General features: G+C 42.5%; 1 protein-coding gene across 1 annotated transcript in view; it reads right to left on the bottom strand.

Moving 5' to 3' along the window:
- Positions 1 to 21294, bottom strand: part of LOC137877923 (transcription regulator protein BACH2-like) — a 70831-nt gene extending 49537 nt beyond the window's left edge. The window contains exon 1 of the mRNA XM_068718110.1: positions 21086 to 21294. The gene's annotated coding sequence lies outside the window, so the exon portion shown is untranslated. The remainder of the gene's footprint in view (positions 1 to 21085) is intronic.
- Between the last annotated feature and the right edge of the window lie 2890 nt (positions 21295 to 24184).

Raw genomic sequence — 24184 nt, 5'->3', positions numbered from 1 at the left:
GCGTGGCATGTCAACGTGTGTCTTATCCCGTCGGGTGGTATCCGGCGGTGTTCTGTTACTAAGCAAGTAAGATGCTTTGACACAAGTAAGATTGAACAAAGCGATTTAATGATATGGTGTCAATGTGCAACGGAATAAATGGATCAACGAATCGAAAGAGATACAGCGCACAGGACAGTGTTTTGTTGTGGCATAGAACACAAGTCTGAAGAAGTTCTCCCGTTCGCCCCCCCAGTGGCATTGCTGCCCTTTAGCCACGGCGGCTACATCATTCATCACAAGCAGGGCACGCAGCCCTTTAGCCACTGCTGGCTACATCAGTCATCACAGGCAGGGCACGCAGCCCTTAAGCCACTGCTGGCAACATCATTCATCACAAGCAGGGCACTGCTGCCATTTAGCCACTATTAATTGCCATATTAATTGCGTTCTGAAATGTGGCGTCATATCAATCATATCGGGTAAGTAGTGTTATATAGTCATATCAGGTAAGTAGCGCCACATCATTCTATTTTACAAGTAGTTCAGATTCTCATTTCGTTATAGCCTATCTGCTACATTTTCTTTGCTTCTGTAATTGCTCACAATATCGTATTCTAAGAAGTGACGTCATGTATATCGTATATCGAAGTAGTATCAGATCCATCTCATAGCTAATTCTCAGGTCACTGCTGACCTCTTTTGGGGGTAAATCCATTCAATTCCTATGAGTGTTGTATGATTCATTAAAGGCACACTCGCACACCCGATCACAAGCATTGTCAACAAATCTCTCAGGCAATGTGTGTTTCCGAAAGGATGGAAATCAGCCATAGTAACACCCATTTTTAAGTCAGGAGATTCAACTCATGTCTCAAATTATCGGCCAATCAGTATTCTCCCTGCTGTTTCCAAAATTGCTGAGAAATGTGTTGCAGAGCAACTTATTAAACATCACAACAGCTCTCCATATCAGCTGCATCCTATGCAGTTTGGTTACAGGGCTAATCATTTGACTGAAACAGCCAACTGCTTCCTCTTAGAGAATGTGAAGCTTAAAATGGATAAAGGGGGTGTAGTAGCAGCAGTTTTTCTTGACCTCAAGAAGACTTTTGATACAGTTAATCACAATGTCCTGATTAATAAACTGTCAAATTTTAACTTTTCCCGAGAGTCTCTTGTCTTGCTGAAATCCTACCTTGAAGGAAGAACCCAGTGTGTCAGAGTGGGTGATGTCTCATCATCTACTCTGAGATCTAATGTGGGAGTACCCCAGGGTTCTATTTTAGGACCTTTATTATTCAGTTTATACATTAATGATTTGCCGAGTGTCTGCAATGGGTGTAGTATTCAAATGTATGCTAACGATACAGTGATTTATGTGCATGCAAAGAACAAAGAACAAGCTGCACTTAAACTCACGTCCACAATGACAAATGTAACTAAATGGCTTGCAGATTCCTGCCTTCACCTGAATGTTAAAAAGACTGTTTGTATGTTCTTCACAAAGAGGGCTTGCAAAGTGTCACCGGAGCCAGATGTTTATGTTGCTGGTGAGAGGCTACAGGTAGTGTCAGATTTTTTTAAATATTTAGGAATTTTTATTGATTCTAATCTCTCTTTTAAAAAGCAGGTAAAACATGTGACAAAGGTCTTAAAATTGAATCTCGTGAATTTCAGATATATAAGAAACAGTCTAACCATGCAGGCTGCGAAACTGTATTTTAATGCAATGATTGTCCCCCATCTGACCTACTGCTTAACCAGCTGGGCACAAGCCAGCAGCACAACATTAACATCTATTCATATTCTCCATAAACAAGCTCTAAAAACACTTGATAAAAAACCCAAAAGTCACCATCACTGCAATATCCTCAACAAACACCATATCTTGAGTTGGGAGAACCTCATTAAATACACTGATGTGTGTCTGGTTTTAAAAATTTTACATGGTATGGCCCCGCCTCCGCTTAGTGATTCTATTAAACAAAGCGCTCAAAGTAGACTCACTAGATCTGCTTCAACAGGTGATTGTGTCATTTCACATAAGTCAAGCTCTTTTAGCAAATCTACATTCTCTGTGAAGGCAGCTCACTCGTGGAATGCTCTGCCACCACATATACGCACACAAAACACATACACAACATTCAAACACAGCCTTAAGGAATGGCTTGTTGCCAATCAGGTGTGCAAGCATTGATGTACTGTCTGTCCTGCCTGCTTGTTTTGCCTATATGTGCATTTGTCTTGTTCAGTGTTGCTATCTTCCATGTTTGATGTGTGTTATGTGTCTCAGTGTTATATATGTGCTTGTACTGTAGGTGGGTTTGTTCTGCTCTGCTCTAGTGTCATACACTTTTCTTTTGCTTATATGTGTATTAGTTTTGTCTTTACGTTACCGTCTATCTATGAATTTTAATTCCATTTTATTTGAAATTTTGTCATTTTTAGGCAGCCTTCGAACATCTGGCCGGGGACAGCAGATGAAAACTAGCCTCTCTGGCTAACTCTGGTTCACCTACAGTTTCACTGTCGATTGGTGTGCATTGTCCCTGCAAAATAAATAAACAAATAAATAAAATTAAAAGAGGCAGGTAATGGAAACTTCCTGCTTGGTGAAATCTAAAAAAGGTCATGCGTGTCATTCCAGTACTCTAGCACGTATTCTTAGCTCAAACTACCGTATTTTCCGCACTATAAGGCGCACCGGATTATAAGGCGCACCTTCAATGAATGGCCTATTTTAGAACTGTTTTTATATATAGGGCGCACCGGATTATAAGGCGCATAGAATAGAGTAGGAGTAAGCACAGTACCGGTGTTTACCGCTATTACTTCGGCGACGCCCCTGACTACGGTAGCCGTAATGCTGCAAGCGGTGCGGCTTTGTAGTTTACCAGTCGTACTGAAACATTTTGACAGAGCGCCGTGTACAACCAGTATGGATCAACCAATTAACCAATTGATCCATATATAAGGCGCTCCGGATTACAAGGCGCACTGTCGTTTTTTGAGAAAATTAAAGGCTTTTAAGTGCGCCTTATAGTGCGGAAAATACGGTACTCTTATTCAGGTCATTGATGTCAATTAGCCATTGCTGGCTAGCGCCCACACATTGCAAGCATCGCATTGCTGGCTAGAGCCCGTACATCACTAGCATCGCATTGCTGGCTAGAGCCTATACATTGCAAGCATCGCATTGCTGGCTAGAGCCTATACATTGCAAGCATGGCATTGCTCACTGCTATCCTCAAGCCATTTCTGGCAGGAGCCTATACATTGCAAGCAGGGCACTGCTGGCCAAATCACAAGTACGGCTATCCATTTAACCTAAATTGCAGCGTAATGTTTATTTCATGCCTCATTTCTTAGCAGTCCACACCAACTCGCTGAAAAACCCGCAGCCATTCAAGTACAGCTTGGTAAGTTATACTTTCTTTTGGGGGGAACATATCGCTGTGTTACCCTTCTCACTTTTGGGGATTTATATTGTTGCCGCTCAGGGCAATCACAACTCGATCACAAATCTCCTCGTCGAGTTCAAGCGCCAAAGAATTTCTGTGCAACTCATTAACGCATCATCTGTCATAATAAATGTTAACTACTAATCATTCACTTGTCTCTCCTGATTGAAATAAAGCGTAAGTTCAGACAGGAAGACTATACTCATGCATGTCTAGGCCCATAGCTTATTTACCATACATCTGCCGTCAGTCCTCATGCATGCACACATTATTTCCTTGTTGTTATTGTTTGGGGCTGTCAATCATGATATCAGCTGTCAAGATCAGCTGGTCTCTAGCCAATAGCACAACGACACAAGGACATCATTAACCTATCATCTTGCCGCTGTCTGTCTTTAAATATGACCGTCTCTCTACCTTCAGTAGTTCATGCTGCTGTTGCGCAACCCTCCACCTCCCCATCTCCGCCCAATCTTCGCAGATTCATCAGCCTCATCAACTCATCATCCTATCAACCTCATCAGCCACCATCACCACCAGTGTCTGGACTCCACGGCGGGATTTATATTGTTGCCGCTCAGGGCAATCACAACTCGATCACAAATCTCCTCGTCGAGTTCAAGCGCCAAAGAATTTCTGTGCAACTCATTAACGCATCATCTGTCATAATAAATGTTAACTACTAATCATTCACTTGTCTCTCCTGATTGAAATGGTTTAAGGGACAAATATCCAGTTACATTGAATGCACCATTGAACGCACCGAAGACGTCACATGCCCAGGGGCGTGGACACTGCTCACCGCACCAACTTTATCCTATCATCAAGAAGAGCTCCAAGGGGATGAAATTGCACCTTTTCTGTTTGTGTATATATACCTGTGTTTGTACTTTGTTCAAGATTCGTCGGTGGAGCAAGAGACAGTCTCACAGCTTGTGGATTGCAGAAACCGGCGGATCCCCAGCTGAGATTTTTGTACTCTCTATTCACAACGCTTTTGTTTACTTTATTAAATACGCTTTATTATAACTTTTGATCCAAGATGTCCTTTGTTCCTCCGGGAGTTATTCACTGAAACACAACAGTATATATATATATATATATATATATATATATATATATATATATATATATATATATATATATATATATATATTAACTAATTTACCAATCCAGAGCAGTAGCAATAATAATGGCACAAAAGAATATAACAGCTACTTGGTGTGCAAAGATTCATCAAACTGGCACCATGACATATTTCCTCTCCTCACTAGCACACAGTGACAACACACCCACAGCAACACGGTCCTCTGCATTGTTTTGCTGCGGTGCTGTGTATGAAACGCTACCTGAAAGCGGCCCACGTGGCTGCAAAGCATGACAGAGTGCTTGTTTATCACCTCCGCTGCTGTAATCCTTCGCAGCACACCAACCCTTAATTGCATCGCATCAAAGCCAGAGCCATGTCTTCTCTCAGCAGCCGATGTGGAAGACGAATGTGAGAGCGCGTTAATCTGTCTCGACAGGTGGAACCTCCGCAACATCAAACGGCCCTTTACAGCTTCATCGGCGCTGTTACATCAGCCCATGAAACACACTGGAGAGGCTAACCAGTAGGTGCGCTGGTTGTTTGCTTTCAGAAAATTTGAGTGTGCGTTAAAAAAGTTAACGCAATTATGGTCCTTACTGCATCTGTCGTACACATCTACAGAGCAGCATGAGGTGAGGTAATGTTGGGAGGGTTCGGATGATCCCCTCATGGTTCTGAATCATTCCAAGAGTAAAACTCACCGGAACTGACCGTCCAACCAGCTTCCTTCCTTCCTGCCGCTCCACAGAATTCCTTGTTTACCAGAGCTGCTATTTGTTCCACTGATAACAAGGGATCACATCACATATTCAGTCTGCTGAGTAATCTGACAAAAATACTCCGTCCACCAAACAAGTGCGTTTGTTCATTGAAGGTGAAGTTCAGGTCAAGATTGGAGTTGGAGTCTGCAAATCCTCGCAAAGAAAGGCAAATGAAAAATGTGAGTTGGGGACAATAGTCGAGGCAAAAAAAAATTCCCCAAAGCAAATTGGGACAATTAACATGTGATGGACCTGATGCTTCAAAATCCACATTCAGTACCACATCTAGCAACCTTATTATTCATCAATCTAGTGTTTTTTTTCTGTATTGTTGCTAAAAACCCTCTAATTTTGAATGATCTATTTCTTTAGTGAGTGTGATAGTTTAAAGGCGCTACATTAGATAATCAGAGCATATCTGTTGTCTCCAAATGGCTCTAAAGGTGGCGACAGCTGTGCCGGCAGCTAGGAGCTAACAGTGCTATCTGAGCTAACCGTGTTACACTACTAATAACTACACCTTAGATCAGAGCCTCTCTTAAACAATGTGTAGTGGCTGTGTCACCCCATATGAACAATCCAATACTGTTATCTATTCAATATTTGTGGTTTTAGCTGCCTTTAATGAACACCAATTCCCATGAGGCTTGGGGCTATCACGGGTCAAACGGGCTTAGAGGTCTCAGTTAGCGCCGACATGTCTCTTATAACGGCAGCACAGAGGGCACCGAAGGCAGCACAGATTACAGCTGAGCTAAAGATTTGTAAAATCTGACTTTACTTTTATTCGTCATCAGCCGTGTCCCTCAGAACCCCCTCATGAGACATTCTGTGAGCCACACAACAGATTTAGCTTTAGCTTAGCAACCCCTGTGTGGCCTATGTGGATTTAAGCAGTGCCCAAAACAGCTGACCGTCATCGCACCATCTGCCCCAATCACTGCCAGCCTTGCCAGATGGGTTGCCAGATCTGTGGCAAGGTTATGCACCAGATAAACCATAAAATACCAATAATCCCCTGGGCAGTGACAGCTGAGAGTGGTGAGTCTTGTTGTTGGTAATTAGGGCCCGAGCACCGACAACGTCAGGCCGCGAGGTCCCTATTGAAACTGTAGGAATTATTATTATTCTTTTTCTCTCAAATAAATCGCCTTTTTGGGGGCTTTATCATATCCCAAAACTCCCCATATTTGGCAAGCATACCAGAACTGCGGGAAAATTTGATAATTTATGGGTCCCATGCTTAAATATGAAAAATCGCTAGCGCCCCCTATTGAATAGCCCCAATATTGGGTTTCACCTAGCTGTATGAAATTTGGTAGGTATGTGGAACTTGATGGGACATACAAAAAATCCTCTTGGAGTTTTTCATTAAACCAAACAGGAAGTCGGCCATTTTGAATTTTATGACGTTTTTGGACTGTTTCAAGGCGTCAAACTTTAACGAACTCCTCCTAGAGATTAAACCCGATTGCCTTCAGATTTGGTCAGCATGCTCTTGAGACCTTGGCAGTGAAAAGATACTCAAAGATCAAAAAGTTATCGAACTATGTGTCCGTGGCGTGGCGGCAAAAAAACACCATTCGCCATGAAACAGGAAGTTGTTGTAACTCGGCCGTACATTGTCTAATCTGCGCCAAATCTCTTGTATGTCATAAGATCCTGAACCGGAACACATCTATATGACAATTTAGAATCATAGTAATAGCACCACCTAGTGGCAACAGGAAGTCATAGGTTGTGTACTTTGACACCCTACTGCTCACAGATTAATCAGATCCCTCTCAAATTTTGTTAGAAAAGCCTTAAGACCTTGATAATGCTTCATTGAGAAGATTGTAGGAAGTTGTCGAAGGGTGGCGACGTGGCGGCTCGATCCTTCGCCGTGAACAAATAAACTGATGTAACTCGACTCCACATCATCAGACCTTTACCAGATTTCCCATGTTTGAAATCGAAGGTACTTTTAGGGCCTAAAAATGCTCGAAACACAAGTAAACTTGGCACACAGATTTAAAGCCAAGAGTTTAGTTACATATTATGGTTTCATTGCTTTAGAGTGGCAAGTCGGCTCAATAGCGCCCCCTACAAAGCGGCCCTCGCAGTACGTTAGACCTAGATGTATGAAATTTGGTAGGAATATGTATCACATGTGGACTTTAATAAAAGTCTCCTAGGGCCATGCCCTAAACCCAACCAGAAGTTAGCCATTTTGAATTTTGTATGAATTTCTAGTGTCGTTTTTGACATTTCCAGGCACTCTACTTTAACAAACTCCTCCTAGAGAATTAATCACATCGACTTCAAATTTGGTCAGTACAGTCTGAAGACCCTTGTGATGAAAAGTTACTCAAAGATTGTTATTTCGTGAAAGGCCGTTGCCGTGGCGATGCATTCTTCGCCATGAAAAACGAAAGTGTTTTTGAGCGGCTAAACATGCTCCAACCAGAACCAAACATGGCACACACATTTAAAATCATGAATGTAGTTTTCTAATGTGATGTTAATGTTTCAGATTGGCAAGTCGGCTCAATAGCGCCCCCTACAAAATTTCGCCGATGCAGCCCTCGGAATACGTTTGACCTAGATGTATGAAATTTGGTAGGCACATGTATCACATATAGACTTAAAGAAAAGTCTCCTGGGACCATACTCTAAAATCAACCGGAGGTCGGCCATTTTGATTTTTGTGTGAATTTTCCCTTGATTTCTATTCGCTAAACTTTAACGAACTCCTCCTAGGGACTTTGTCAGGTCCACTTCAAATTTGGTCAGTACAATCTAAAGACCTTTGCAATTAAAAGTTACTCAAAGCTTTACGTTTGATGGAATGGCGTAGCCGTGGTGCGGCGGCCATTTTACGTGATTCGCTATTAAACAACAAGCTGATGTAACTCCACTGGACTTGCTTAAATCTGTCCCAAACTTGCCATAATAGATAACAGTCATTGCCTGAGGATGTCTACAAGCCAATTTTCACTCAAAGTCGTAGCGCCACCTACTGGCAACAGGAAGTCAGCGTTATGTGAAGGACGGAATCCGATTTACATGACTTTTACATGATGTGGTCTGCACTTGATGTAGCGCAACACAATGCATGTTTAAGCATGTTCTCTAGCGCCACATAGTGGATGCAGGAACTGGTGGAATATTTGCATTACATAAATTCCAGCATCGCAGAGTCTAGCGGGAAAAATACGTTAAACTCCGGGATGCGGAGTCCGATGGTCAAAGACATTTGTGGCCGCATCTGCCGGCGTCCCGTCACTACCCCCGAGACGCGGGAAGGTGCGAGGGCCCGTACACCGCTGCTTGCAGCTTTAATTTAGTTTGGACTTTTTGGAACACTGCACTTGATTAAATACTGTCATTCTATTCAAATTCAACATATCATCATCTCATTACAGTAACATCCTCTGCACCGCATGCACGCATTGTTCTCACGAACATGGATTGTGCCCTCATTAAGAATTCTCGGTGTGCCCCTCAGAAGTCCAGAACAATGGCTGCTCAAATGTGTTCCAGGACACCAAATACACGGCGGAAATGTTGGCGCTCGATGAAGCGCCTTAATGTCAGGAACAACATCTCTTGCACCGGGATTAGAAACACTTTTCATTGTGGCAAGGTGTGAACAGATGGATCCATGAAATACTGAATGTGCAATAGTATAGAAAAAAAAGGCAGCTGTGTGTATTCTTTTCAATGTGTGGGCTGATGTCAAACCCAAAGAAAATATGTAGCCGCACATTGGTTGACTGACTAATATAGACAATGACAGAGTCCAAACGTACTAGCGGTTTGTGTGAAAGCAGCTACATTAGTCTTGATGTATAACTTGATATACTTAATCATTTAAGCCACTGCAAAACCAGTACAGCGTGTTTGTTGAAGAGGAATTCTGCCATTGATCGAGGCTAAACTACAGTCTGTTCTGGCGGCTAAAGACAAGTCAGATTCCTATTCATATTCACTTACCATTTGCCATAATAGAACAAAAAGCAAAAATGATTTGTGCTTTTCAGGTGGTTCACCTCTTTAGTCTAGGCTGATATATCTCAACAACTATTGGATGGATCGCTTCACATATCCTAGGTCACTAAAGGATCAATTCTATTGACTTTGGTGATTCTCATTTTTATTAAACACCATCAGTTTAAAATGTTAATACTTTGTCAAATACTTTGTCATTAGTTTTGTTTTCAAACACCTACAAAAGTAATGTAAAGGCTGCACTCTCCCTCTCCATTGCCTACTTTGTAGATGGTCCATGAGTGCGACTGGCCGGCTGGCAAGCGAGCTACGTCCACAGGTGCTTGAGGAGCTTTTCAACTCATAGAAAAGCAGACAACCAAAGGTTCCCGTTAATTTTAGAATGGACATTTGTGTTGGGATATTTAAACAAACACAGCAGGGACATAGAAGACTCTTGACAGAGCTCCAGCCCGCTCACAGCAGAGTCTGTGACCGTGACTGGCTGGCCTGCTGGCTATAACGGCCCCAGGAGGCGCTAGCTTGCTGTCGCGCCGGTTTGTGGAGCTTCTCAACGCCAAAAAAAGACGGAGCAAATTTGCAATTGGCCGTCAATTTTTGTAAAATTGCCAATATTTGAAATCTTATCTGAAGTGACGTAGTGACATCTGATACGGCTCTGGTCACGGCAGCAACCTGTCAATCCAAGTAAGCCAAAATCATACCCTGCTTTATGGTCTATTTGACTCTAAATGGACCATCATTTACTAAATGAACATCATGCTGTATTGAAGAAGACTTGAAACTAGAGATTGAAACCATAAACTCATGTTTACGATGTTTACTGAGGTAATAAATCAAGAGAGAAGTAGAGTCATTTTCTCATAGACTTCTATACAACCAGAGGAGTCACCCCCTGATGGACATTAGAGAGAATGCAAGTTCTAAGACCCTTTCGCAACGGCTTCATTTGGCAGAACCGGAGGTTGCCACCTGTTCTATGAAGGCAAATCACTGTCAAAATCCGAGAGCGCAAATGAGATGCAAATCAAACAGTCGCCCACGTATTTTACTTTGACGAGCGCTTTTACATCACTCTGCTCTGAATATCTCTGCTCGCGTGAGCAAAATTTCAGCCTGCGAGGAGAAAACCATGCTTTGAGCGCGAGGGGCGTCCCCTAGCGTGACTACTATCACTGCTCTTCTGCTCGCGAAACTTTCACCTGCTCCCTTGCGAGTAGTTTTTCTTTCTGACACTGAGTGGCCGGACCCAGTCACGATTGTATAACTAAATTTAATTGGTAAGAATCCTCGTATTTGGATTGGCCGGATATCACTCTGACACAGATAGTAGTCACGCCAGGGGACGCCCCTCGCGTTCAAAGCATGGTTTTCTCCTCGCAGGCTGCAATTTTGCTCGCGCTAGCGAAAAGATATTCTGCTCGGAGTAATGTGAAAGAGCTTGCCAAAGTAAAATACGTGCGCGGCTGTTTGATTTGCACACGGGGGACCTCTACACACACACGTGCATGGATTTCATTTGCGCGCTCGGATTTTGACAGTGATTTGCCTTCATACTGTTCTGAATACAGCCCGAGATAGTGCACATGGTATAACATACTTGCTAAACATTCGTATTTTTGCATTGCCATTGTGAGCATGTTTGCATGCTCGCAACAGCAATGCTGCTAATGTTTTCACTGTGATCCTGTAGAAAACCTACTGCAGCAGGAAGTACCACAGAGGTCTTCAGTACTTTGTCTGTCTGTCTTTGGACGGACATTGTCACCGCAACAGCATCACAACCGTGCAAGACACAGGGACGAAACTTTATAGGTGTGTAGTTCGAAGACGGGTGTGGTCCAAGTAAGCAGAGGTGCCAGTGCCAGTGGGGAGCGACAAAGCACGAATAGTTGAATTCAAATTATCATTTTCTGTTGCACTGTACCCTCCATGCTGGCCATACAGAAACAAAGAGCTGTTTTTAAAACCGCACTGTGCGATCCGGCGTGCAGAACATTTATTTATTGACGGAAAAAGACGAGACAGAGAGAGCCCCCGCTTCACACTACCTCTGCGCACAACCCCCGGCGCCGCTGAAGCAGAGGGCGATAAAAATAGAAGTGCCGAGAGAGTGAGTGAGTGAGAATTTAGGAAGGAGAAAGAGAGGGAGGCGTGGACAATCGGAGAAAAAGGGAAAAGAGATACGGAGGTAGAAGAAAGAGATCCATCAGACGCTGTGAGCGTAGCTTCCTCTGTCTGCCCCTCAAGCTGTGCTTCGCCTCCTGAGACAGTCTGTACTCATCACCTTCACACACACACACACACACACACACACACACACACACATGGTCAGGCTGCCCTCCAGCAGTTCCCCTCACCTGCACATGCAGCACAAATATAACAGTGCTGGGAGTGTGAATTATGCATTACAGTCTCTCTGACAGAGAGCAGCAGAGAAGAAGAAGAAGAAGAAGGGAACCTCGCAGGAAGACAACAAGCTCTCTTCATCACACTGAAGCAAATAGGACGATGCATTCTGTCTTTCATCGAACGCCAGTGTGTGCAGGATAGTGTTCGTACTGGGTTAGCTGCGTTCCTCGTTTTTTTTCCAGCTGCCCTTCACACACGTCCTGCCGTGATGTTTGACGTGACGCGGGAGGCTCGCTTCATCCACAAAGTCGGTCAGGGTTAGCCCACGTGCTCCCGTGTGGTCGTCGCAAGGCATGACAGAGTGTCCACTCTGAAACAGGGTCAGTCCCTCAGTGCCTCTGTGCCGGACTGTGCTTCGTCTATGACAATACCCGTCCTTGCTCCTCATTTCGCCCATTACCTGATCAATGCCAACTCAAAGGGTGCGGCTGTCTGGATAAATTCAGAATAAATCCGTTCCCAGTACACTGAGAGCATCAACACTTCTCTTCTTCCTCTTCTCTTTTTCAAACAGTTTCCAGTCACTTGTTATTCAATTTAATCATTCATGATTTCATTGTCGAAGAGTTCGACACTTTCTGCACACTTGTTTTTCACAATAAAAGACTTCCAGAGGCTAAAGCTCAGTTCATACTCCCCCTAGTGAAGCCGGCGGGTGGCGTCAGAAAATGACGTAAGCACGGCCTCAAATATGGATTTTTGTAATTTGGCGCGTGCGATCAAAGCTTTTCAGACGTAACAGTCACAAATAATTCACTGATAAAAACACTATTTACATGTTGGGGTTTATACAAAGATGGACTATTCATTTTCCTCCTGATTCTAAAGCATCTGAAAACAAATAATTAGGGTAAATATTTTGAAGCCAAATCAAATTGTTTACAGGATATTCAACCTTTCTTTCTTTATCATGCATGTAATACTTGACTATTTTTTTTACAGGACTTGTACAAAAGAAATAAAGTAGTCCATGAATATGAGATATGATGGTATACTAAACAAAACTGCCGGAATGCCCCTTTCAGTAAACCACTGTAAATATGGCTACACCTGAACAGTACATCACTGTCATTCTTGATACTGCCACTGGATGACACCAAAGTAAGAATACAAAATAACTTAACCCTTTTTCATTGAAGAATTTTTTATTTAGGTCCTTTTCCTTTTTAAGCCTAAATATATTTGTGTTTATATTCATTTGTTTTCAATTATTAATATGAAATTGAAAATTTATATTTCAAATTAAAGGTGCCCATTTCATTGTCTAGTATTTTCTCTGTTATTATCTTTATGAATGACGGAATCTTCCACATTGCAAATATTCAATCCATTCCTATTGTTTTCAATGTGGCTGGATGACTACAGCCTTGTGTTTTGGAGTTGGGAAGGTTGAGAAGAGGCCTCTACTTTGTTTTTGTTTATTTATTTGCTTCTTTTTTTTTTAAAGAAAAAGACTTGAATGAAAGTGTGCTTCGAGATGATATTTTTCACAAAGCCTTGTTTATTTCGAAAGACTAAATTGTGGAGTAAGTTTGGTTGTGTAGAGAGAAGAATGTGGAACAGCAGAGTACAGTAAGGCCTCCTGACAGACACTTCACTACGATCAGCTCGGCCCTGTGCTCCGCTTCACATTTCACTGTGTTCACTCGTCTGCCTGTTGTGGTGTGTGTGTGTGTGTGTGTGTGTGTGTGTGTGTGTGTGGTGCTGGGCAGGAGGCCCACACACAAGGTGATGAACATCCTGAAAACACCACTAACTGGTGCTGACTGAGCAAATGTGAAAGCACACCATCAGATGTACATAAAGACATTCAGCAAACACTGACATATAGTACGGAGATGTGAGTAGGCGCACACACACACACACACACACACACACACACACACACACACACACACACACCCATCCCCCTCCGGGAGTATGTCCTCACAGGACGTAGTGAGGATGAAAATAGACGCAGGGTACAAAGAGTAAAAAACGCAACAACGTCACTTTAAAGACTTCTTTTGAAAAAAAAAAAAAAGATTTTCAGGGATTTTTGACAGTAGAGATGGGAGGAGAAAAGTGTTGACCCGCAACAAAGGGTCTAGCTTTGCTAGACTGAACATATGACCAGCCAACAAATGAGAAGACGTCATTTTCCCTCTGCACTTCTTTGTCCACTCATCTTCATCTCTGTCTACACAGGCTCTGTATTGCACTTATGGTTACCTAACATGACTTCCTCTCAGGTTGGTTCATAGACTGTATGTGAGAAGTGGACGTAGTCGTTGCGACGTCACCCCGCTGGTTTGTGGACTGATGTTTGGTCATCGCCATCTTGTTTTTATGCAACCAGTCAACGGACGTGACCATATTTGGAATGAGGAGTCACGTAGAGATGCCGTACATGGCTCTGGTAGTGGCCTGCCAATCATAAGGTAGCCCCTCCCTAAAGCATATCCTGCTTTATGGTCTATTTGACTCTAAATGGACCATAATTGACATGAACATCATGCTGTATTGAAGAAGACTTGAAACTAGAGATTGAGACCATAAACTCATGTTTACAATGTTTACTGAGATAATAAATAGAGAGAAGTAGAGTCATTTTCTCATAGACTTCTATACAACCAGACGAGTCGCCCCCTGATGGACAGTAGAGAGAATGCAGCTTTAAGGCACTTCTGCATTGGCTTCACTTCTCAGAACCGGGGAGGTTGCCTCCTGGTAAAAAACACTTTCAGACGTGCAAATTCAGATAGTCTGTTCTTTTTAAAACACAGGGCCGATCTGACTGCTTTAATTGGCAATTGGCCAGGTGTGCAAAGATGTGAAAGCAGGCGGAGCTCTAAAGCACGCTCCATATTCTTCTCTTCACGTTCCTGCTTCCACACTCATGGCTGACCTACCGCTGTGCTTTCAGAAACAAAAGAGGGAAGAGTGGGAGTGAAAATCAGAATCAGGTTGTGAACAAGCTGCACAGATCTCTTACTGGACTCCCTTCTTCTCTCAGTCCTTGATGAACTCTAAAACGGACATGGACAGCAGAGAGCCCACACTAGCAGATCTGTACAATCTGCAGGTCATCGCATTCGTAAATGTCGCACATGGTGCATGCAAAAATTTCCATAAGGAGATGGTGAAATTTGACCTGCATCAAATTAATAAAACAAAACAATAATAATGTCACGTTCTTCAAATATATTTCTTTATTCTGCAGGGGAAAATCTTTACTGCAGACAGACTCACAGCTAGCAAAGCACAGGTGCAATAAATACTGTGACATTGATGTGGCCGCACATCAGGCGTCAAACAGAAAATAAATGGTCAATTTAAATAATTACGTTTTTTAGACCAAATACTTGCTGCTTTAAAAATAAAGTGACTTGTTGTTTTTATCTGTTTTACATCTCAGTAAACTCATTTTCATATCCGAAGACAAAGGAAAACTGTGATTGTCACTTTTCCCTACTTTCTATGCTGAATACCACCATCTATACTAAACAATTATTAATTCATCATCAATGAAACAATTGGCTACAGCCATGTTAGACAAAACCAATGGTCATTAAAGCTGCAAGCAGCATTGATCGGGCCCTCGCAACTTCACGCACGTCGAGGATACTGGCAGGACTCTGGTTGACGCGGCCATGCATTTCTGTGACCATCATACACCGTGTGCACGAGTTAGATGATTTTTCCTGCGTCGACAAGCAGTGTGGCAAGATCATGTTGCCAGGTCTTAAGCCTCAAATGTTTTTAAGTGTACCTCTAATAAAATCATAGATGTAACCCTGTTAAGATCATTAAGAAAATGAATGTGCGTGAATGCGCTTCAATGTTTGAAACATAACAAACTGTCAGTTTACTGGGATGGGGTTCAACTCCCTGCAGTGTTCTGCTGATTGTATTTGGACTTACATGAAAGTTAACAGAACAGCAGTGTCATTTGCTTTTACTTGAACACTTCAATTTAACACTGTTTTCATTTTAAGCTCTTCTGTAACTTTAGATTGTAGTGTGAAGCATTCATTATAACATTTAACCTGATTCTCATGTAGAAGCTCTGGACAGATCATTTATACTAATGCCCACTGACATGGTTTGAGAACCACTGTTGTCTAACTTTTGCTCTCCAAGCATCTTAGTTTGCACATATTTAGATCAGAGAAGTCTTTTTCTCATGGTGTGACCACAAACCCTTTTATTAAGTTCAATGTTTGGGCCGCTGTAATTATAGAATCCTGCTTACGTCTGTGGTTGCCAGTAGGTGGCGCTATGACTATGAGTTAATATTGGCATGCAGATGTCCTAAAATCATGACAGTAATCAAGCATGTCAACTTTGGGACAGTTTTGACAAAGTACAGTTGAGTTACAACAGCTTGATGGATGATGGCGAACCATGTAAAATGGCCGCTACACCAAGTCCATGTTTGATGAATTCTAAACTTTTAATCACAAAGGACTTTAGATTGTTCTGACCAAATTCTAAGCTGATCTGATTAATTACCTAGGACTAGTTCGTAGTACAGCACCTGGAAATGGAAAAAAACAGGAGAAATTCATACAAAATTCAAAATGGCTGACTTCCGGTTGGGTTTAGAGCATGAACCCCTAACACTTTTTGTTAAGTCTACATGTGATACATCTGCTTACCAAATTTTATACAGCTAGGTGAAACGTACTGCGAGGGCTGCATCGTCAAAAAATTGTAGGGGGCGCTATCGAGCCAACTTGCCGCTCTGAAGCATTAAAATCACATCAGATAACTACATTCAGGATTTTAAATGTGTTTGACAAGTTTGGTTACGTTTTGAGCATTTTTAGCCCCTCAAAAACACTTTTGTTTTTCGTGGCAAAGAATACGTCGCCACGGCAACGGCCTTTCACGAAACAACAACCTTTGAGTAACTTTTCATCACAAAGATCTTTAGATTGTACTGACCAAATTTGAAGTCGATCTGATTAATTCCCTAGGAGGAGTTCGTTAAAGTAGAGCCCCTGGAAATGTCTAAAACGACACTAAAAATTCATACAAATTTCAAAATGGCTGACTTCCGGTTGGGTTTAGGGCATGGCCCCAAGAGACTTTTATTTAAGTCCACATGTGATACATGTGCCTACTAAATTTTGTTAATCTATGTGAAACGTACTGCGAGGGCTGCTTTGTCAAAATTTTGTAGGGGGCGCTATTGAGCCGATTTAACACTCTGATTGAATAAAATCATATTATAGAACTACATTTTGGCCTTGTGATCTGTGTGTCAAGTTTGCTTGTGTTTCGAGCTTTTTTAACCTCTCCAAATGACCATCGTTTTTCACGGCGAAGACTGCGTTACCACGGCAACGGCGTTCGACGAAACATCAAAAGCTTAGAGAACTGGCATTATGAACTTCTTACATTTGTGTGGAACAAATTTGATGTTGATCTGATTTTCCAACTTAGAGAAACAAGCCAAAGTATAAAGACTTTAACTTACTGTTGCCAGTACGTGGCGCTATGACTATGATTCAAAATTGGCTTGCAGATGTCTTCAGGCCTGGAGTTTAATCAAACATGTGAAATCTGGTAAAGATCTGATGATGCGGAGTCGAGTTACATCAGTTTATTCGTTCATGGCGAAGGATCGAAATTTGCAGAGCCGCCACGTCGCCACGCTTCGACAACTTCCTACAATTTTCACAATGAAGCATTATCAAGGTCTTAAGGCTTTTGTGAAAAAATTTGAGAGGGATCCGATTAATCTGTGAGCAGTAGGGGGTCAAAGTACACAACCTATGACTTCCTGTTGCCACTAGGTGGCGCTATTACTATGATTCAAAATTGTCATATACATGTGTTCAGGGTCAGGATGTTATGACATATGAGAAATTTGGAGCAGATTAGGCAATGTACAGCCGAGTTACAACAACTTCCTGTTTCATGGCGAATGGTGTTTTTTTGCCGCCACGCCACGGACACATAGTTCGATAACTTTTTGATCTTTGAGTATCGTTTCACTGCCAAGGTCTCAAGAGCATACTGACCAAATCTGAAGGCAATCGGGTTTAATCTCTAGGAGGAGTTCGTTAAAGTACGGCGCCTTGAAACGGTCCAAAAACGTCATAAAATTCAAAATAGCCGACTTCCTGTTTGGTTTAGGATATACCTCCTTTTGACTTTTTTGTACGTCCCATCACGTTCCACATACCTACCAAATTTCATACAGCTAGGTCAAACCCAAAGTTGGGGCTACTCTGTAGGGGGCGCTATCGAGCCAAAATGTCATGCCGCAGCTGGACACCCCAATAATACTGGAATTTTCACCACGATTGAATTTTGTGCCAAATTTCAAAAGATTCCCAGTATCCCAAGCACCTCCTTTTTGCGATGAAACTGGTACGATAATAATAATAATAATAATAATAAGAATAAGAATAAGAATAAGAATAAGAATAATAATAATAAAAAACATTAGAATAACAATAGGTCCTCCGCTCCGACTACGTCGGTGCTCGGGCCCTAATAATAATAAAAAACATTAGAATAACAATAGGTCCTCCGCTCCGACTACGTCGGTGCTCGGGCCCTAATAATAAAAAACATTAGAATAACAATAGGTCCTCCGCTCCGACTACGTCGGTGCTCGGGCCCTAATAATAATAATAATAATAATAAAAAACATTAGAATAACAATAGGTCCTCCGCTCCGACTACGTCGGTGCTCGGGCCCTAATAAAAAACATTAGAATAACAATAGGTCCTCCGCTCCGACTACATCGGTGCTCGGGCCCTAATAACACAAGCGCTAGTATCACATAACAGACTCTGGGTTTTAATGTCTCAGTTCACCAACAGGTCAGACTTGATTCACTTCATGAATGAGTCGAAGCCTCTTCACGAGTTACAGGAGAGTGGCGGATTGAACGCGGTTATTTTCAGCACTGAACGCCTCCGCACAGACCTCTGAAAAAAACACGTTTCACACTCCTTGCAGGACGCAAACCTCCGACTGTCCCTCCATTCAGCAAAGCCAGCACATGGACAAACCCACACACAGTGACATAAATGGCACTACACGCTCTGCCAACACCAAACACATCCATACCTGCATCTCCATACTCTAAAAACACACTTAGACACCTTATTGAATTAAACTAAAGGATCACACATAATCAATAAGCCCACACCACTTGACTTGGACTCGAGCAGATTCTAGGTTCTCTGTTGTTGTTTTTTTTATTCTTACTTATGTGTCATCTAGTGGCAGTATCTTTAACTGCTTATCCTCTTCAGGGTCGCGAAGGGGGGCGGGGGGCTGGAGCCGATCCCAGCTGACACTAGGCGAAGGCAGGGTCCTATCACAGGGCTGACTCACAGAGACAGACAAACATACACGCTCACATCCACATCTACGGGCAATTTAGAGTCATCAATTAACCCAAGCTGCATGTCTTTGGACTGTGGAGAACCCGGAGAGAACATACGCTGCCACTGGGAGAACATGCAAACTCCTGATAGCCCCGGACTCCAACCCGGTCCCCTCTTGCTGTGAGGCGACAGCCAGATTAGATTTGCACTTTGATACCGTTTTTAAGAAATATGGTAGAAATCCATGCAGCCAAGGCCAATAGCTTCTGACCTCTAGTCCTCAATATGGGTCATGTATGCTGTATCACACACCTCCCATGATGCAGCTCAATAACATTTTTTGTCCGACCCCTCTAGCCAGGTAAAGGCCTCACCCCCGCTTTGCAAAGCACCTTCTCTGCAATGAATCTGCACACTGAGATGACCGTGATGACATCATTTGCATCATATTCTCAGACTTGACAGAGCTCCACATGAGACATTACATAACCGTTGTCACAAGATGGAAAGTGTCCCTCCACGAGAAGCAACCCTAACCTCGACGGGTAAAATCTGTTTGAGTGTCCCTTTAATAATTCTTTAATTATGATCTCTTTATATTATGAGCATAACTGAACAAATAACAGAGGCGATATCTTCAGCCAAAGTAGCAGCGAGAAATCGGTCTTTGCTCAAGATAACTGTCTGGAAGTGGCGGCGGTGGTAAATATTTCATTGGCCCATGTCACCTCTCCTCTCCTTTCAGCTGCATTTAGCTGAACTGTATGTAACCCCCCCCCCATCATCACCACCACCACCACCAAGCCAGTGCTGCACATACTCTGATGCTGCTGGTTTTTCCCCATCAGGAAGGTGGAAGGTGGGAAAAGGCTTTGTAGGAAGGACGACAAAGAGCTAATCTCGTCACAATAAAGGCATGTTTACTACAGTGGCTTACAGAAGTCATACAAGCAGCCAATAACTCCAGGCATAATATATCGTCTAAGCAGAGAATATACATTGAAGGCTTGGGTTTTAATCGAATATCAAAACGTTTCTACGTACTACATGTATCAGGCTGTAGTGATAAGAAGACCTCAGTAACTCTTATTTTTAGACCTTTAAGGTCGCAATTTGTCATTTAGGCACCGGGCACTATCACCTCGCTTATTTTTGTCGTAGCGGAAAGTAGCGGCGAACACGCATCAAGATACAGCCCACACGGGAATTTTTGCTTTATTCCGAGGCGGCTGTTTACCGAACCGACTGTTTCAGCGGCTGAGGCGGGAATAAGAGGGTGGGAGGCTGGGTCCTTTGTCCTCCCCCAGCAGCATGACAGGAGCGCGAGCCCCGGTTGTTGCATTTGTCTCCCGTGCAAAACATGTGTCCCCCCTCGTCTAGTCTTCTATCGATATATGTTGTATGATTTATCGTATATGTGGGATGTGGTTAGCTAAAATAAAAAAAGCACGAGGGACTAATGTAAAGACCCGACAACTTCCTTGTAGAATTAACCGACGCGTGCGGTCTGTCATAATGACGCCACAAAACAAGGCACCATAACCATACGTTACTTTCAGTCGGCTACTATCAATATCCATTCTTTGAAATACCGTGAAGTGTTTAGTTTTTTGGCAATTAAAGTCGCTGGCAAAAAAACCGCTAAGCGAATCAGCCGCAAAAACACAAAGCACTTTGTTAGTAGGGCTGTACTTTTTCCGACGTGACATCGAGGCGAAGAGAAACACGTTTTCTGAAGGAAACACATTTATGCACAACACCTAGCTTAAACACGCTGCCGACCACTGCATCCTCGCTAACCTGCGCGAACACCACCACGGCGTCGAGACCACATCAGGTAGGCACACAGCTCAGGATAAGAAAGAGAAGTAACAGAGCAACCCCCCGTGAACGCAACACCACTACTGTGCATTACTACAACACAAACAAGTGAGGCAGACAGATTAGTAGAAGCAAATCCACGGCTGACAGGGGATCCCGTAGTCTGGGTTATTCACGCGTAGTAAAGCCCAATGGTTGCTGTTATCCTTGCAATGACGGGACCGACTTACCCGTTTTTTTCCTGCTCGTCTTGCGATCAATTCCTCAGGAATACGAGTGACTCCGCATTGTTTTCTTTTGTTTTATTTCCGCAGCCCCACGACAGCCAGAACCGCTGCTTTTAACGGCCCGTGGGCATCAGTCGGTGCGTGGTGGACGGTCTCCGTGTGTGTTTGGATGAAACGCCTTTTCTCCTCTTGGAGCTGCATTGTTGACATTGGCTTCCTGACGTCATGGCCCTCATTCACAACACTAGCCGAGCCCCCCTGCTCCTCACCGTACTGACTGCTACACACGTTACTGAACTGTTGAGTACGATGAAGATCATTGTTTTTTAATAAAATGCTTGTTTTTCTGGTCAATAAAATGTCAGAAAATAATGAAATTACAATTTTACTGAGCCCAAATTGATTCAAATAGCTTGTATTGTTCAAGTCCACAAGCTGAAGATATTCACTTATTGCCTATAAAGGCCAGAAAAATGTTTGACATTTTTTCGTGAAAGTTCGCTAACTACTGAATAATCAATTCATTATAACTAAGTTTTGCTCTATTAAAGCTGTGAAATTAATATTCGGAGGACCTTTGAAACACCCTCAAGGACAGCCAGCTAGAAAACCCTGAAATAGAAACCACTTCAAGGTGGCCCCGTACGTCTCAAAACCTGTCATTTCCCTCAAGGATGCCCTGGCCCACCATGCTGTTGAAGGATTGTTGATGAAGTAGTGTGTGAAACCGCAACAATACAAACATCTAAGGGTGAAGAAGAAGGGTGAGGTACAAGAGGATCAGTGCTGGAAGTGGGCCACCACTCACCAGTTAGCAGTAGGCTACCCCCACTTCTGCATTTTACAAACTTTGAAGCACCGTGACTTTTTTTTGCACACCGGCACTTAACAAGCTCTCATAATGTCAATAATATTGTGACCGTGAAGGTCCGATGATGTCTTTGCCTAATTGTTAGAAAGTGTATATTTACTGTAACTATGAGCGTCAAATGGGCTTTCTGTCCATGGGACAGTTCTCGGACTATTGGGGTTTCATAACATTGGGCCGAACAATGGCATGGTACCCAAATAACTGCATTCTCAATTACTTTTCGAAGTAAACATGGTTAAAGTTGGAAAGTGAAAGACAAAAATAGAACAAAATTACTTGGTTATGTTTAGTGAAAGCATCATGGTTTGGCATAAAATAAGTTACATTATTTAAGTGATACACATAAATTAAAATAAGTCAATGTTAACTTTTGGTTTCACACTAGACATGAACTGCAGTCTCTTGGGTGAAAGTCCTGTGTTTGTGTGACCCATCCATCCACTTCGACTCCTCCCCTCACAGACTTCCATGGACTTTGATTAGAAACATATTTGTGATACGTCCAAACCAAACTTAATTTGGGAGAAAATGTGTTTCCTTTGAAATGTAATTGACAGTGCAGTTTTGTGGTATGGGAAAATAATACATTTAGACCAGGCCTTGTCTTTGTGGCATTTAAAAACTGGCAGTTTGGGTCAGGTTTAGCCCGCATTTTCTGCTATGCTCACAGCAGAGCTCTGGAGATGGTCATGTCTGTTGCTTTTGCTTTTGGTCGGTCCACCACTTTGGTCCAGACTGAATTATCCCTGCAATTTTTGGATGGATTGCCATTAAATATTGTGCAGACATTCATGGTCTGCACGTTATGTTTAGCCCTAAGCAGAAAACATTTGCATACTGATACACTAAGATGTTGGACATGGTAAAAATGATCTGCCTAACATCACTAGCATGGCTGTGGTCACGAATAATTGAGAAACAGGAATAACAGGTCTTAAGAAAGGTCCTTAAATAAGTACAAGTGGTAATCATACATTCCCCTAGCCAAACTTGTGTCTTCAAATTGCTTATTTTGTCTGACAGAAAAAAACTCACAATGTTCAAGTCCAATTCTGAACTATTTGATCGCATGAAATTTAAAATGAGTAGTCTCCAAGGCACTTACATTACATTACATTAAAATCTGACTGTAACACAGAGAAAGATAAATGGGGTCGACTAAAGAATTGCATGTATTTGAAGCCAGGTTTGCAGTGTGCTGAGGCCAGTCTGAACAGGACAGTATGGTGCGATACGTTTTCTAATACAGACCGTAATCCAGCGGGAGCTGGCAGAGCTACATTTTATCAGTTTGCCACAGCCAGGCACCTCTTGGGCCTCATTCTGAGCGGTTGGATTCAGATCAGCCCACATTCTCAATGTCAAGTTGTTATAAATAGCCAGAACTGATTTGTACAGCTCCTCTGGCAGCTAAGATCAGCTCAGCGGGGGGACGTGATGTTCTTAGGGATGGATCCACGGGTAGCCTGATCGGGTTGGAACGACAAAGACCAAGAGCAAGCTGGTAGGCTCGTGAAGGATACACATCAGAGGTAGTTTGTTGATACAGAAAAAAAGATTTGTGTTTGCATTCAGATAAAAATGAGTTTACATGACAGTGTTAATTCTATATAATACATTATAACCATTGGCTATTGATAAGCTCACATTTTACTACAGGGTGCTCAATGCCTTCTTCCTCCTTGCTAAAAAATTGTGAGTCCACATTATCCACAATGCAGCTCAACAGCCAACATTCTTATGTATTTACAGAATCCTCTCGTACAGAGCAAGGCTTTCTTTTGATGGAAATCAGCTTGTTTTTCTCTCTAATACCCGGCTGCTATTTGTTTTAAATAGAATTTAGATAGAATGTCAGCGGTGAAACTTATCTTTGCTTTCACTCAGTCAGCTAACAGTTTTTATTTATTCAGAAAACAATTGTTTTTGAGAAGCATAGGGAGAGAGCAAATATGGGTGGACAGAACAGTCCTGTTGGGCTTAACGTGTGACACACAGGTCTCCCTCTGTATACAGGCTTACCATAGTTCACTCAACAATGTGTGTTGTTATTGCCACAATAAGTCTTTATGTTGTTAAGAATAATTTCATAGATACTTTAGGAATAATTATGCTGTATTGAGTGCCTTTGCAAATCACATGTAGTGCACTTCATATCAAAGCAAATGGTTCTGTAGGCCAAATGTTATCAAGATAGCAACAAGGCAGCTAACAATTATGATGTATTAAAG

Source organism: Cebidichthys violaceus, unplaced genomic scaffold, assembly GCF_023349555.1.
Source record: "Cebidichthys violaceus isolate CVI_PGR_0920_01 unplaced genomic scaffold, fCebVio1.0.p SCAF_22, whole genome shotgun sequence".
In the NCBI taxonomy this organism is placed as follows: Eukaryota; Metazoa; Chordata; class Actinopteri; order Perciformes; family Stichaeidae; genus Cebidichthys; species Cebidichthys violaceus.
This window is presented reverse-complemented; position numbering and strand designations above follow the sequence as displayed.